Source organism: Solanum pennellii, chromosome 11 (genome assembly GCF_001406875.1).
Source record: "Solanum pennellii chromosome 11, SPENNV200".
Taxonomy (NCBI): Eukaryota; Viridiplantae; Streptophyta; class Magnoliopsida; order Solanales; family Solanaceae; genus Solanum; species Solanum pennellii.
The window spans coordinates 52,984,068-52,999,155 of record NC_028647.1 but is presented as its reverse complement, the minus strand read 5'-3'; the positions used below and the strand labels follow the sequence as shown (position 1 = coordinate 52,999,155).

The following is a 15,088-nucleotide window of genomic DNA, read 5'->3' as shown; positions in this document are numbered from 1 at the left end:
AGACGGAGGAGAAAAAAAATTAAATGTTGAATACTCCGAAGCTGTTACAATTTGGATAAATTGATATCAATTTGTTTTGTGTGATTTGTGACAATGAAAATTAATTTTATGTTTAGATTTGCACAACAGGTTTATGTATCCGGATGAATCTTATTTATCGGCATGTCTTATCTTTAAAGAACTTTTTGTAAAATTGAAAAGGACAGGGGTATAATGTAAATACTCATTTTACTATATTATTCCTACAATTTTTACATTTAATATTCCGTCAAAACAATATAAATCTTCTTTTGGGAAATAATCAAGAACATATATATGTTTGTGTGACGTCCTATAAAAATAAGAATATTATAACAATTAGCATAAAAAATGAATGTGAAGGTAAGTAGGTAACAAAACCAAAGAAGAAGAAGAAGAGGGGCCAAATAACTTGCAAAATAAACCTTGGCATAAATCATAATGACTTAGGACAACAACTTATAAGTAATAATGAGAATGCTGATTACATATTGATTATTTTCCGAATTGGTTCATTAAACTTGCGGTTAAATTTATAAAATTCATAAAATCATCATCTTTTGAATTTATTAGAGATATCTTCACAGCTTGATTAAATGTTTCTTCACAAGTGTCGGGAGCACTGGCAACATCAGAAACGACACTCATAGCCCCAGGAAAGTCATTTTCATCAAAATCTTTAATTGTTATTTCAGCGTTATCTATCGAAAGATCATAATTTTCCTTACAAACTTGAAGGCATTGTATGAGAACATGTTCTTTACTTGCTCTAATAGACTTAAAATTTTATTGTAAATATTTTTTGTCTTTGTTAAACATTGAAGTAGAAGATGTACTAGGCCTTTTTTATCGGCAGAAGAGCTCTTAGGGTCCGATCTAAGAGCATCGATACAAACTTTGAAGTCAATAGATGTTCGACAAACATCTTCTATCAAATCTCCTGATGATATAGTTAAAGAGAAAAACAGAGCAATGAAAATCACTAGTGATACTTTCATGGAATACATCTTCACGGATAATATATTTTTTGAGTTATATGTCGAGGAGTTCTTATATGTAGATCAATACATATTCATACTTAGTGGTCAAGATTGTGGTAATTATATCATTTCCTTTTAAAATAAACTAGTATTAGTAAGTATCTTCTTTTAATTTAGACATGCAAATACTTTTATATTAATTTACTCTTTAATTTAGGCATGCAAATAAATTTATATTAATTTACACTAAATATGTAGGGTGAGAGGGGGTCTCCTTGCCTTATTCTTCAAGTTGGTCGGAACAAACTATTCAGAGTTCCATTTATTAGGATTGATACGGAGGAAGATATTATAGAAGACATGATAAGGTTGGCAATATTATTTGGAAAGTTTAAGATCGTTAGATATTGCCGAATGAAGGACCATTTAATCTCTCAAAGGCCTTTTCTAGATCAATTTTCAGAAGCATTTTCCCAAATTTACCTTTAGTTTTTTTGGAAAGAATGTATAGCTTCCTAAGCAATAATAGCATTGTCTAGTGCTCTACGACCTTGGATGAAGCTCCATTGTTTCGGACTAATGACATCATTTAGGAACAACCTAATTCTATTAACAATGATTTTAGTGATGGTTTTGTAAATTGTGTTGCAAAGGCTAATATGCCTATAGTGGGTAATTTGTTCAGGATTATTAATTTTTGGTATAAGGCAAATGTAGGTCTTGTTTAATTGAGGGGAAATAGAGCTAGTACTAAAAGCGGTCATACAAGTGGAGACTATTGTTTCTTCCGTTTCATTCTAGAATTTCTGGAAGAATAGCGGGTGGAGGCCATCCGGGCCCGGTGATTTGAGGGGTTGAAAGGAGAACATAGCTGATTTAACTTCCTCTCTAGTTAGAGGCCTTCCAAGTTTAGATTTGTTTTCTTGGGAGATGGCATTTACACAATTTGCGAGAAGTGGTAAAGAGCTTCAGTTTAACTCAGTTGTATAAATATTTTGGAAGTACTGGCTATTAGTCTTGTTAATTGAATTTAAATCAAATGTATGGTCCTATTTCTACGTCTCCTATTAGTGGTAGATTTACCGAAGAATTTAGTATTTGAGGTGTAACAACCGATACATCGAATGATAGCTAGATATAGTTAACTAGATATAGTTAATCCATGCCATGCATAGAATTGTACTAATCGTAATTGCTACTTAACTAGATTCAGGAGAATTAAATAAGATATATTTGCTTATGTTTGGAGAAGTAGGTGAATCATTGAGTTTCCAATGCATATACGATTTTAGACATGAGTGAATTTGCTTGAGATTAATGTGCAATTGATCATGTTGATGTCAATTAGCTTCCCATTTCATAATTCCATTAGGTTCCTTGCTTGACAATATTTTCGCCCCTATCTGTGATTATTACTAAAATCATCTTCATATAATAATTGTGTATTTTTCATTTAGATACAAATTTATACATTATAATTCTTTATTTTTCAGTCACTGACACATTATTTCTTGTGGGGTTTGACTCCGACCTCATATGTGGTGTAATTATATCTTTTGTGAAGGATATTCTCCAAGGTATTTGAATTCCATTCCTTAGAATTCTCAGTGATCTTTTCAATTTTCTTAGTAATGTTTTCTAATAGTTACACCACATTATGTGTACCAAATACTTAAAAGTGGCATGAGACACCCACATTGATTCCATCTTAAAACAAATCTATCTTAATTGAGCAATGGTCCGAAAATATCCTATTTAGTTCAGTTATGTAAAAGTACCGAGCCATTATAACTAGTTATGTTGCGTTTCACTGCTAATGTGTGAACATTTACTATCAAGTTATATTTGAAAATAAACAAAGTGAGTACTTGATGAAAATTAGATGATATGAATGAGTTGTATGGTCTCGAGCGAACCCTTGGCCTAGCTTACTTACTTAGGGGAAGACTTAAACACAAGAAAAAACTCAAGAAATACATAAAGTAATACTTAGCCAAAAGAACAACTCAGTCTTAATCATTTACGAGTGAAATGAAAAGACTAAAGAAACTAACACTATCAGTCTATGAAGCCTATAAAATAAAGAAGGATGTTGGGGGAGGACCCCCAATTATCCTAACAAGTGAAAACTAAAAACAATAATTGAATGATAAAGATATCCTCCGGAATGATGGGAGGCTCACCAATTGACTCTGAGTTGCTCACTCGATCAACGGTTTGCCAGATGTTGAACCTAGTTACATGTGTCTGCATTATAAGATGATGTAGGCCAACTGACATCACTATGAATATACGAGTATGCGAGTTGGAATTCTAAAACGACTTAAGCTTGAAAAGAGTAAGAAGGGACACTTACCGTGTCTTTTTCAACTCATGGATACTCAACTCAATATAAAGCAGTAAAACACATGTAATGTATATATGTGTATATATATATATATATATATATATATATAAAGCAAAAGCAAATTTAACTTTACACATTTAAAGTAATATAAGTTCTGTGAGAGATTCTCTAACTGACAACCATCATTATGAGCCTAACTGGTGGTACAACGTTTTACTTCACGCTATCGAGGACCATCCTATACCTTGCCATTGGTATAGGACTTACTTAACTTAGTGGATTCACTAGCTTAACTTAAGTGATCATCTAAAAAGTATGATCCTTTAATGCTCATGATAGCTACATGGTTTGTTGAGACTTGAGTTATTATAAACTCACATCCTCATATCCGTGCTCAATACTACTCCCAAAATTATGCTTAGCTCATGTGTTTTTAAAACAACTTCTACTCTGGGTGGAGATAATTGCTCAACACTTATCTTTATAAGCTCTCTTGGAATCAATGTTTCGTTTTCTTGCTGAAATCTAAAATAATCTTAGTTTATTCTTATCCTAAAGTGAAAAAACATTTATAACTCTTAGGGAATACTTAGTTCTCGTATAGCTTTTGAGAAATGAACTAAACTCTTTACTCTTTACTTAGCTTCAAACTTAAGTCTTAAAACATTTTTTAGTGAATACTTAGTTCCCTTATAACTTTTTGAGAAATGAACTCAGCTCTTTACTTGTTACATAACTTGAAACTTGAGTCTTAAAACAAAGTTAAAGCGTTGCTAAAGACCCTTGAAAACTTTTAAGAACTTGGCTTTGACTTGCTTCTTAACTTCAAGACTTGACTCTTAATTTCTATGACTTTGATCTTATTTTTCCTTGAATTGGATTATGGATTGAAGGTTCATGATCTCATTTTTTCGGATGATTTCATGATGTACGTTAGAGTGTTGGAATCAACTAAGAAACATAGGTACATCACTTAGGAACTAGTATGAAAAGGTGGGGAAAGAATGGGTTGAATTGACGTCCTTGGCGCTCTTAGAGGCGTGGGGAGCCATGCCCCAAATTTCAGAGGCCAAGTTGGGGCTCTATGGATGGCGTGATTCCCCAAGGCCCTATGGATAAATATTTTCCTTTGGGCGATGGGAGGTGCGGCGCCCTAACCCCTTTACCCAGGTGTTCTCGACTTTTCTCCTTCATTTTTTATCTCTAAATCCTCTAAAGTTCCATGGTTCTTTCCCCAAACACTTAGGATCATTATTACCCTCAATTCCCAATATATTTAACTCGAAAAACAACCTAGAAACATGAATCAAATCAACACTATGCATTCAACAACTCAACCAACAAGAATTTGACAATGTTCTTCAAGAACTTCACATATTAACATGTAAACAACTCCCCAATCACTTAATTGAGACAAGTTTGGTGTGTGAGTGAACTGACCCAATAATAAAGGATCTCACATACTTTTATAGGGATCACCCCCAACTAATTCCATTCGCAAAGCTTGGCATTCTCGACAAATTCTTGAGTTCTCTCTATCTTTCTCTTCTTTTCTCTCTTCTCAAAGCCTAGGAGTAATTTTTATTTTTACAAACTCAACTAAATTTAGTTTTAACCCCAATAAATCCCTAAAAATGAATTAATTAAATTATGTAGGGAAAATACAACTTTTCCTTCCCAAATCCGCATTGGATTTTCCTTAATCCAACAACCCAACTTCCGAAAGGCATAACTCACTCATACAATATCAAAATTGCGCAAACTCGGTGGCGTTGGAAAGATATTTCAAAGGGATTTCCAATAATATCAATAACTACCTCTAAATCATTCTGAGATAGAAGTTATGACCGTTTGAAAATTACCAAAACTCACTTTCCTAACTTAAACAATTTTTCAGATTTTTATTATTCTTTCTTAAAATAAATACTTTCAAATTTTTTCTAGTTGTGAGATGTTACATCAAAATTAAACAATTATTTCTCTTAGGAAATAGTGAATTATATAGCCCATGACCTATCAAATGTTCTATGTGTCCTTTTTAGAACACCACCAAGTTTTTCTCATTTTAAGTTAGAAATAAAACATTATGACCATTTTACTAGGGACTACCACAACAGAGGTTTTTGAGTCAATGACCTACAAATAACTTCAACGGGTCATAGAACTTCCTACGACCCATATTGTTCACTCGTGGAAAAAGTACAAAGAGACAAATTGTGGATTTAATTCTTATGGACCCATCTACAAGTGATAAACTTCTACTGGTCGTAGTTTGGACCAGTAGAATAAACCTTTGAGTCTTAAAATTTCAGTATGAATTCTACGGATGAGATCCACGATTCGTATATCAAGCCACAAACTGTAGATGACCTTATATAAGGTTTTTGACAAATTTTAAGAGAGGTGTTCCAGACTATTCCCACCCCTTCTAAACCTAAACCCTAACTCTTTTTCACGTGAATAAGGTTCTAAAATATGTTAATGAACCATATTACTCTCATTAATGCTTACAAGCCTTAGATCAAGTATCCAAGATGATAAATCTAGGGTTTTCAAGCAACGTCAAGTTTCTCCAAACACTTTTTTTGTCACACCCCGAAGCTACCTCTAGGATGTGTACATGGGACCTAGGATCACGAGTGACACCAAACTAAACCTGGTGACATATCATAAGCATACTAAATTAAACTGAAGTAAAGAATTATTGTGCGGAAGCTAGTCATAAGATAATATGAAATAATGGGGAATATCCCATACTAAATCTGAATAAATGAAAACTCAGAGTTTAACAACAATTGAAAAGTCAAACTCAAGTACTAAAGTTGAAACTAACTATGTCTAAAAATAGCCTCTAACTGACTAGAAGTCTTGGGACATACCCAGCTAAATCTAACAAAATTGAAACTAAAGCTTAAAGTAAAAGAAGATAATCATTTCACTCTTTCTCAAAGAATGAGGACTCACCATTAGTGTTGTTGAACTGAAGATCAGGAACTGATCTCTGAGTGATCTGGAAACTGAGAACCTGAACCTAAATCAGGAGAATATGTCACGCAAATTGTGCGTCGGTATTTGAATGGTACTAACCATGCAAGACAAAATAAAGCTGAACAATAATATAACTGAACCAAAGCATATATATGAGCAACGATAAAAGATAAGCATGATAATGTACTGAGAATATATAACATGAACTAATGGAATGCAATGACCAAGTTTATAACATGTTGGGATTGAAATCTGATTGTAACTGATAACATGGCCAACACAATAAAAGCTGACTGAACTGTGGGAGATACTAATAATAAACATAAAACCATATGAGCTAAATGTGGAGTCCGATGTATACGTCTATTCGAGAGGAAACAATATACCCTACTAGAGATATAAAAGCATGATTGCTGTGATCACTAAGTGTAATGCCCATATTTGGGACTTATCAACGAGGCACGTAGTTCTGGGACTATGATGGTGACTGACCCTAATCCACTTGGTATTAAGCTACTCCTGATTGATTACGTAATTAAAAATTTATGATTTAATCAATGTAATACTGGATAGCTCAAAATACTGACATGCAAACTTAAAATGCAAAATTAATGTACTGATAATTAAACATACGAAAACTGAGACATGTATGTATATGTTTTCCAAAAAAAATATAGTAAAAGAAAAATTGACTAAGTTTCGAAAAATCAATTAATCTTATGATTTAAGAGAAATCAATTTACGAATTAACAGAGTCGCCACTTGATTTATTAGTAAAATTAAGAAAACTTACAATTATTTTTTAAAAGATTTAAAACAGATAAAAATCAATTGAAAAAGGTTCAAATTTCGAATGTACATTCCGAGAAGGTGTTAGGCCGTCAGAATGTCCGGTAACTCGCGGTTGACCGTTCAAATTTTAACTAAGTTAAATAAATTCAAATTTTTATTTATTTACTTACAGATATTACTATATATATTTTTTATGATCTAAGGGAAAAATAAATTTAGAAGGGAAAATTTTTAAAGGAAATGATTTAAAGTGTTAACAAGACTAAACAAAATAAAAATATAGAAATTGAAGGGTATATAAAAGGACCAAGTAAAATATATATATATATATAAATTTTGAATATCCATAACGAAGGAGAAATGGCTATCATTTGAAATTAATTAAATTAGAACCAAACATCAAAAGATATTTAGTCCAACATCATGATAAAAAATAAGAAAAGAAAGAAATGTCAAATTTGGGCCTTTGGCCCAAATTCTGCTGCTGCCATTTTTTGGCCTTTGGGCCTATTTTCCTATACTCTGATTGTATACCATCGTATACGGATTGTATTTCAATATTTTTTGTATATCGAATTGAATACTCAGTGTATACGCCCTAATTCTGCTTCCCAAGCACCTGTACTAATTTTGGACCTATATGTCATATCTTATGACCATATATCAGTGTATAAGCAACATTATCAGCCCCTTTCTGAGCTTTTGGAGACCTGCAAGTTAATCTCAGCAACAGATTTGCTGTTTTCAACCTGTTAGTCAGTTTTGAGGGGTTTGGATGACTCGAGAATAATGGTTCAAGCATTCGTGGTTCAAACGAAAGATGCAACGAGGAATAGGGAGTCCCAAAATGGACTCGAGAGGAGTTCATGCATAGAAAGGAACGAAATAGGATAAAAGTTAGTGATGAAAGAACACTTTAAGATCATTACAACACAGCCAAAACACGTAAGAAAATAAAATAATGCAAGGTGCATGTATTTGGCTTGTTGTACCTATGTTGTCAAAAGACATATACATTATTTCAAGTTGAAATTAATCAAAAAAAAAAAAAAGAAAACTCCAATTTTACAAAGGAAATAGGGGAGGGGAAGTAATGAATTAAGGAGACTACATCTATCGGATTAAGGAAACAACAATAAACAACTAGAAATCCGTACTCAAAATATGACCATTGGATTCAAACACACTCAACACAAGTCATTGCTAAAAAAAGAACCCCACGTGTTTAAAAAAAATAAAAAAATACTATATCAAAACCTTTACCATTTCCTAGCCAAGAAACAATAGTATTGAATTATGCTAAGCAAAGTGATGAAAGCAATCCGTATCCAAAGAAGAGCCAACATGAGCTATTTTTTACCATTAACAAACTACAGCTAGGTAGTAAACTCCTTTAAACAAGATGCATATTCAAATAACACTCAACAATGACACAATTAAGGATCGAACTTCAAATGATTTTGAACGCTTGACTCCAACAAAATAGGATTTGGAACATCCAAACAAGAAAACTCAACATTCCACCGACTTGACTTGCAAATTAAGAGCGTTTCGAACATCAAAGGGCAAAAACTATTTTAAACCAAACATGAATCCTAATACGAAGCTAACTCGATAGTTCTATCGACATAAAACAGAGAGGATGAACACATACAGAGGGTTGAAAACTAAACAACAAGCATATCATAACGATTAGTAACTTGATCTCAAGTAAAGACATGAGAGGAAAGAAAATGAGATCATTTAGGACACAAATATTTGAAAGCTGGCATTCTAGACATTTTAGTACATCAACAAACCCAAAATCTTTAGCTTACATTAATAACATACTTTAAACTTAATCGGGAGAATGTTCTATTCGAAACCAAGACGAAACCTTTAACACTCTAACAATATTAAACTACAGAGAGAAGAAACCAAACGAGAGTGAAGAATAAGAATTGACAGAGACTTCATGCTTTCTAAAACAAAATGATATATCAAACGGTTTAATGTAAAGAAGAGTTCACCTTCTCTGAGATAACGTTCTGGGATGATGAACAGAAGACGACTTCTATCCCACGAGCACAAGTCCAAATAGAAGCAAAGAGAAACAAACGAACTTTTTGAGTCTAAAAAAAATAAACTGGGAGACACGCCAGCAAAAGAAAGAACAGAGGAGCAGGCCAAAATCGATTGTCTTCCCTTTTCTAAGAGTATCCTTGTGCCTGTTTCTATTACTCTGCTTTGTGTATTTTCTTCTCAAGAATAGTTCTCTAAAAAAATCCCCCTTCTATAGATAAAATAATGAGTAAATTATATAGAATGGATAGTAGGTTTGTTCTTTTAAAAGAGATGGGAAAAATCAAGATTCGGATGAGGAGAAATCCCATTTGAAATTCAAACCTCTGAAAAACTTTCACCATTTTAGGAAGAAAGCTTTTTCTCTGAAATCTGAAACCATTCCGAAATGGGGAAGAAAATGGATGGCTTTGATCAATTCAGCATCCTTGAAGTGCCACGCAACTCGATCTTGATCCAAAAGGATGAAACGTGCTACCGTGGCTGCTGGAAATGTACGATGATAGGGACGTCCAAGGAAGAAAACAAAAGTTCTCTCTTCCCGTTTGGGTCGTCGCTCATGTGTGAATGGAGGGTGACGGGCGCAGGGACCATCTTGGTGGTTTGCTAGACTCAGGTTGAGTTTTCAGGGTTGGTGTGTCATTTTGGGCTTCGCATGTAGGGTCAGCTGGTATTGTTTTTGAGTCTGTTTGTACGTTGTTGGGTATTGTAATGTTGTATAATTTATTTTTAAAAATTGGTCTTGGGCTGATTTTGGGTGGAGAGGGAAATGGATGGGCTGTCAAAATTCTAAGGATTGGGAATACTAAAAAGTGGCTGCTGATAGCAAAAGGGGACAACATGATTTGTTAAAAAAAATGGGTTTAGGGAATTGATATACCGTGGTTTCACGGTATTTTTAATGCTTTTTCCTTAAGTTTAGTGTGTCCAAAAGCCTTTTTGTATTAATTTTTATGCAAGTTTCTTATTATTTGCAGGAAATCTGTCTAAAAGATGAATGCGGAGATTTTTGAGCAAGAAATGCAAAAAAGTACCACCTACGGAGCTTGTGACGGTCCGTCGTACCCATGGTGGTCTGTAGGTGGCATCGTAGTGCAGCTGCTGAAGGAAGATGGCGAAGTCTGACCAAGTGTGGGGTTACGGAATACGTGACGAACAATCGTAGCCATGACTGTCCGTCCTGCTGGTTCTTCATGAAGATCAGAGAAGTAGTCCAGTACCCAAATTCTAAGAGTTCAAGTGTTATGGAACGGATAACCCCGACGGACCGTTGTGCCTGTGACGATCCGTCATACCTGCCGTCGAGGGTAATGAAGAGAGCAGCAGAAGAAATTGCATAAGTATGGGACGACAGAGTCCATGACGGCCCGTCGTGACCACAACGATCCATCGCGAGGTCCGTCGACCCAGCCGCGTTTTGACAGATTTCCAGCAAATAGAGTCCTTATTTAATTAGGTTTTTATTTTTTATATATAGTTCGAAAACCCTCGTTTTTGGGGTTAGACTCTTGGTTATTTGAGCTTCTTTTGTGGATTAGACTTGGTGATTATTGTTACACTTTTGTAGAATCTTTAGTCTTCAATTAATTTCAGTAATTGATTGTTGGTGACTTTTGTTGATTAATCAAGTGAACTTTTGGATTTTATTCTTTCTCATTGATGTAAGTGCATGAATTCTTATATTACATATTTGAATATTGTCATTATGACTATGAGTAACTAAACTCCATAACTAGGGTTGTGGGAACCATAGGTGAATAATGAGGTAAAACCTAACTAAAATAAGAATTCTAGAATAGTGTCTTGCATGTATTGATAATTCTTTCACTTAGAAGTCTTTTTAACGGATGGCCAACGTTAGAACTCACCTAAATGCTACTTGCCGGACCAAGGAGGTAGATAATAGGAAAAGAATTATCAACATAGATTTAGTGTATACTATCTAATAGGCTAGTATTGATTGGTACGAGGTAATAACTTAGTTAAATATCGAATCCGTTGCTTAATATGAGGTAAAGGTAAGGGTTAGTATAGCAACACATGTAGCCGGACCAAGGTGCGGAGTGAAATTTTCTAGATGCCGGACCAAGGATTTAGAAATACATAACTTATCACTTTGCATGCAAGATACTAGGAAAGTATTGTTATAGTTAGAATTATCAAGTTATGAACCTGTGGGGAACACGTAAACCCTAGTTACTTAAAATCCAACATTTGAAGTTGTTAGTTGTCTCCTTTAATTTTGCTAGTTGTTTTCATTTATTTAGAAATAGAAAAACCCCCCTTTTTTCATTTTTGCTTTCCAAGGAAGTAATTGACTGAACAATAGTAATAATAGATTGAAGTTAAGTCTAAACTATTTTCCTCGTGGGAACAATCCCAACCTCATTAGTTGGGTTGTTTACTTGACACGACCGCTATACTTCTTATTTGAGAAGTATTTGAGCGTATCAAATTTTGGTGCCGCTGCCCGGGAAAGTAGCTTTTGGATTAACTTAAACTTATTAATGTAGTTTAGTCAATACTTTTTTGATTTTACTTTGTTTTATTGTTTTTGATTTTTGCAGAACCATCTTCCTTGTAATGCCAAATACACGGAGAGGAAGAAAACCCTTGTTTCCCTACTATCACGAATTAGAGCGTACACTACGCAACATGAATCGAAACTTGGGTATAAATGATGATGATCCAAACCAAACATCCCAGCTCTGGTTGATGTTCATGGTCAGTTGTTACCCGATGCTCCGGGTGAGAACCAACAGAGGGTACAGAACCCCGCTCCACGTCCCCAAGAATTCTATAGAGGCTATGACAATGGAGCAGACTCCGATGGGACGCTTGTCTTGCCCCCTCTTCCACCAGGCCACACCTTTGTGGTAACTAGTAGCCTGACGCAAATGCTAACTGCCAGAGGTTTTTGTTTTTAGGGCTACCTTCTGAGGATCCACATGCCCATATAACTAAGGTAAGGGCATTGTGTAAACGTTGTGTAGGGAGGCCTGACTTGGACTTGGATGTAATAGGGCTAAGAGTGTTTCCTCTCTCACTGACGGGAGAGGCTGCTATTTGGTTCACTGAGCTCCCTTACAACTCAATTTTCACTTGAAACCAACTAAGGGACATTTTCTTAGCATGCTACTACCCGGTCTCCAGGAAACTAAACCACAAAGACAGAGTGAACAACTTTGCCAGGAGAGTCAGTTAGTAGTTCTTGGGATAGATTCACCTCGTTTTTGAGAAGCGTCCCCAATCACTGCATAGATGATGAGTCACTGTAGGAATAGTTCTATCGGGGACAGGATGATAATAATAAAGCGGTGTTGGATACTATAGCAGGTGGTTCTTATGGGGAGTGTCCTTATGTTGAGATTGCTGAAAAGTTAGAGAAAATCTCCCGGAATAATAAAACTTGGAGTACTAGGAAGTCAGATACTAGGAGAAACACTTTCGTAGTGCAATCCACTCACAACCCAGCAACAGATGAGATCCTTGAAGAGATGGCACAGATGAGAACTGAGCTTGGGTTGGTATTAAAACATATCACTGGGGGTACAGAAAAGATAAATGCAGTTACCTACTTTTCCAAACCACCACCACCAAATGATGAATGCTATTATGCGGAGGATTCCTATGCAGTAAATGAGCAGACGGGGGGTTTCCGACCGAGTGCCCAATGCTCTAATCAGGATAATTGGCGCCAAGGTAAAGGGAACCAAGGTCGGATCTATGGTAACTATAACCGTGAGGGTCATTATATCCGAGATGGAAACTACAACCGCGACAAAAACTTCAACAGGGGTAACTACGGTAACAAAAATGATAGGAATGGTCCCTGTGTCCCTCCTCAAAATCGTGAAGTTACTCCTAGGGATTGGGGAGATAGTATGGCGCGAGTTGAGGATATGTTGCACAAAATAATGAGGAGGTTCGATGCTAATGATGAGAACATTAAAGAGTTAAGGAGTGATTTCGCAGGTATTGGGCAGAAAGTCGATACACATGCAATATCAATTAAGCAGATCGAGTTTCAAATGGCCCAATTATCTGCGACTGTGAACACACGGCAACCGGGCACTCTTCCTAGCAACACTGTTCAAAATTCGAAAAATGATGCACACTATATGGCAATCACTACTCGGGGTGGTAAGCAACCCATTGACCCACCTATGCTGTCTAATGAGGAAAAGGTGAGAAAGGATAAAGGTGGTAGAGGGTAGTGGTGAAGCAGAAGATACCACTGGAAAAGATGCAGAAGTCCCTATAAAGGTAATTCCCATGCCTAGACCACCCCCCCTTTCCTCAGAGATTAGTGAAAAAGACCGAGGATGGTAAATATCGGCGTTTTATAACAATGTTGTAGCAGCTTTCTATCAATGTCCCTTTGGTAGAAGCTCTAGAACAAATGCCCGGTTATGCCAAGTTTATGAAAGATCTGGTTACAAAGAAAATATCGGTCACTTTCAAGGATGATGATAAAATGCAGCATTGTAGTTCTATTGCTACAAGATCTCTCGTACAAAAGAAAGAAGATCCGGGTACATTCACTATTCCTTGTATAGTCGGGTCATTACATTTTGCGAAAACATTATGTGATCTGGGGGCAATCATAAATCTCATGCCCCTCTCAATTTACAAGAAGTTGGGTTTTGGGTGACCCAAAGCCCAGTGCGATGCGGCTACTGATGGCTGATCGAACAGTGAAAAGGCCTATAGGGATACTCCACGATGTGCTAGTAAAAGTGGAGTCGTTCATATTTCCGGCAGATTTTGTTATTCTTGATTGTGAAGTCGATTTTGAAGTGCCTATTATTCTTGGAAGGCCATTCCTTGCTACGAGTAGAGCCTTTGTTGATATGGAAAAGGGGCAGATGAAATTCGGTTGAACAATGAAGAAGCGACCTTCAACATTTATAGGTCCATGAGGCTGTGTGGTGAGTTCCAATTCGGTATCTGCTGTATCCTACAAAGAAAAGATGAAGAAGGATAATGACCTAAAAAGTGAAAAACGAGAGTTTATGGTTGGGGATTTGGTACTTTTAGACAGTTCTCGGTTGCGTTGGCTTCCGGGCAAGCTCAAGTCCAAACAGACTGGCCCTTACTTGATTACCCAAGTATTCCCTCATGGAGCAGTTGAGTTAGAAACCAAGGAGATAGTGCGGTTTAAGGTGAATGGAGAACGAATAAAACTCTATTTTGGGCATACTACATCGGTGAATGAAGTGATAGAGACATACCATCTTGATGAAGGCTGAGAAATCAAGTGTCCTCAGTCGTGTCGCGACGTTAATTCAGGTGCTTGTTGGGAGGCAACCCAATACTTATAGTTTTTTCTTTTTAGTAATGGTAGCATTTTCTACTAATGGGTTTTAAATTTGCAGGCACATCACTAGGAAATTCTGCAGAAAATCACTCTGCAGCAGTCATTGACGGACCCATTGACGGCCCGTCACTCACGCGACGGACCGTCGCATGAATCTGTCGTGCCAGGTATGTCTTTCTGTTATTTTCAAAACTAGGGGACACGCAACAGAACCAATGACGGACCGTCACAACATCGAGGGACCGTCGTCGGGGACTCGTCGCGTCATTAATGAAGTGTACCCGACCCGACCCAGCTATTTTTTTAAGAAATTCTTAACATTTAAAAACCCCACCCCCATCATTTTTCACCCATTTCCTTCCCTCTTCCTCCCATTTACCTCCCTTTTCAACTTCCAATTTCATACCTTTCTTTTTTACAACCGATCATTTTTCCAAATTCCCCAATTCCTAAAATTCATTATCTACTAGTCGGAGTCTGCCGCTGTGGTTCTTTACTTGATCACCAAGTACCTTCCTCGCTTGTTTTTCTCAAATTCTGAGGTATGTGTCTCTGAATTCTACGCATTTACATTGCATTTTT

The 15,088-nt window shown here is 36.0% G+C and overlaps 1 long non-coding RNA gene across 1 annotated transcript; it reads right to left on the bottom strand.

Annotated features, from left to right (window-relative positions):
* Positions 1-2,892: 2,892 nt before the first annotated feature.
* On the bottom strand, positions 2,893-9,897 carry LOC114074958. Its single transcript, XR_003575338.1, has 3 exons — positions 9,135-9,897; positions 6,310-6,376; positions 2,893-3,245 (listed from the first exon to the last, which is right to left on the bottom strand). It is a non-coding gene; the product is annotated as an uncharacterized LOC114074958 (long non-coding RNA).
* Between the last annotated feature and the right edge of the window lie 5,191 nt (positions 9,898-15,088).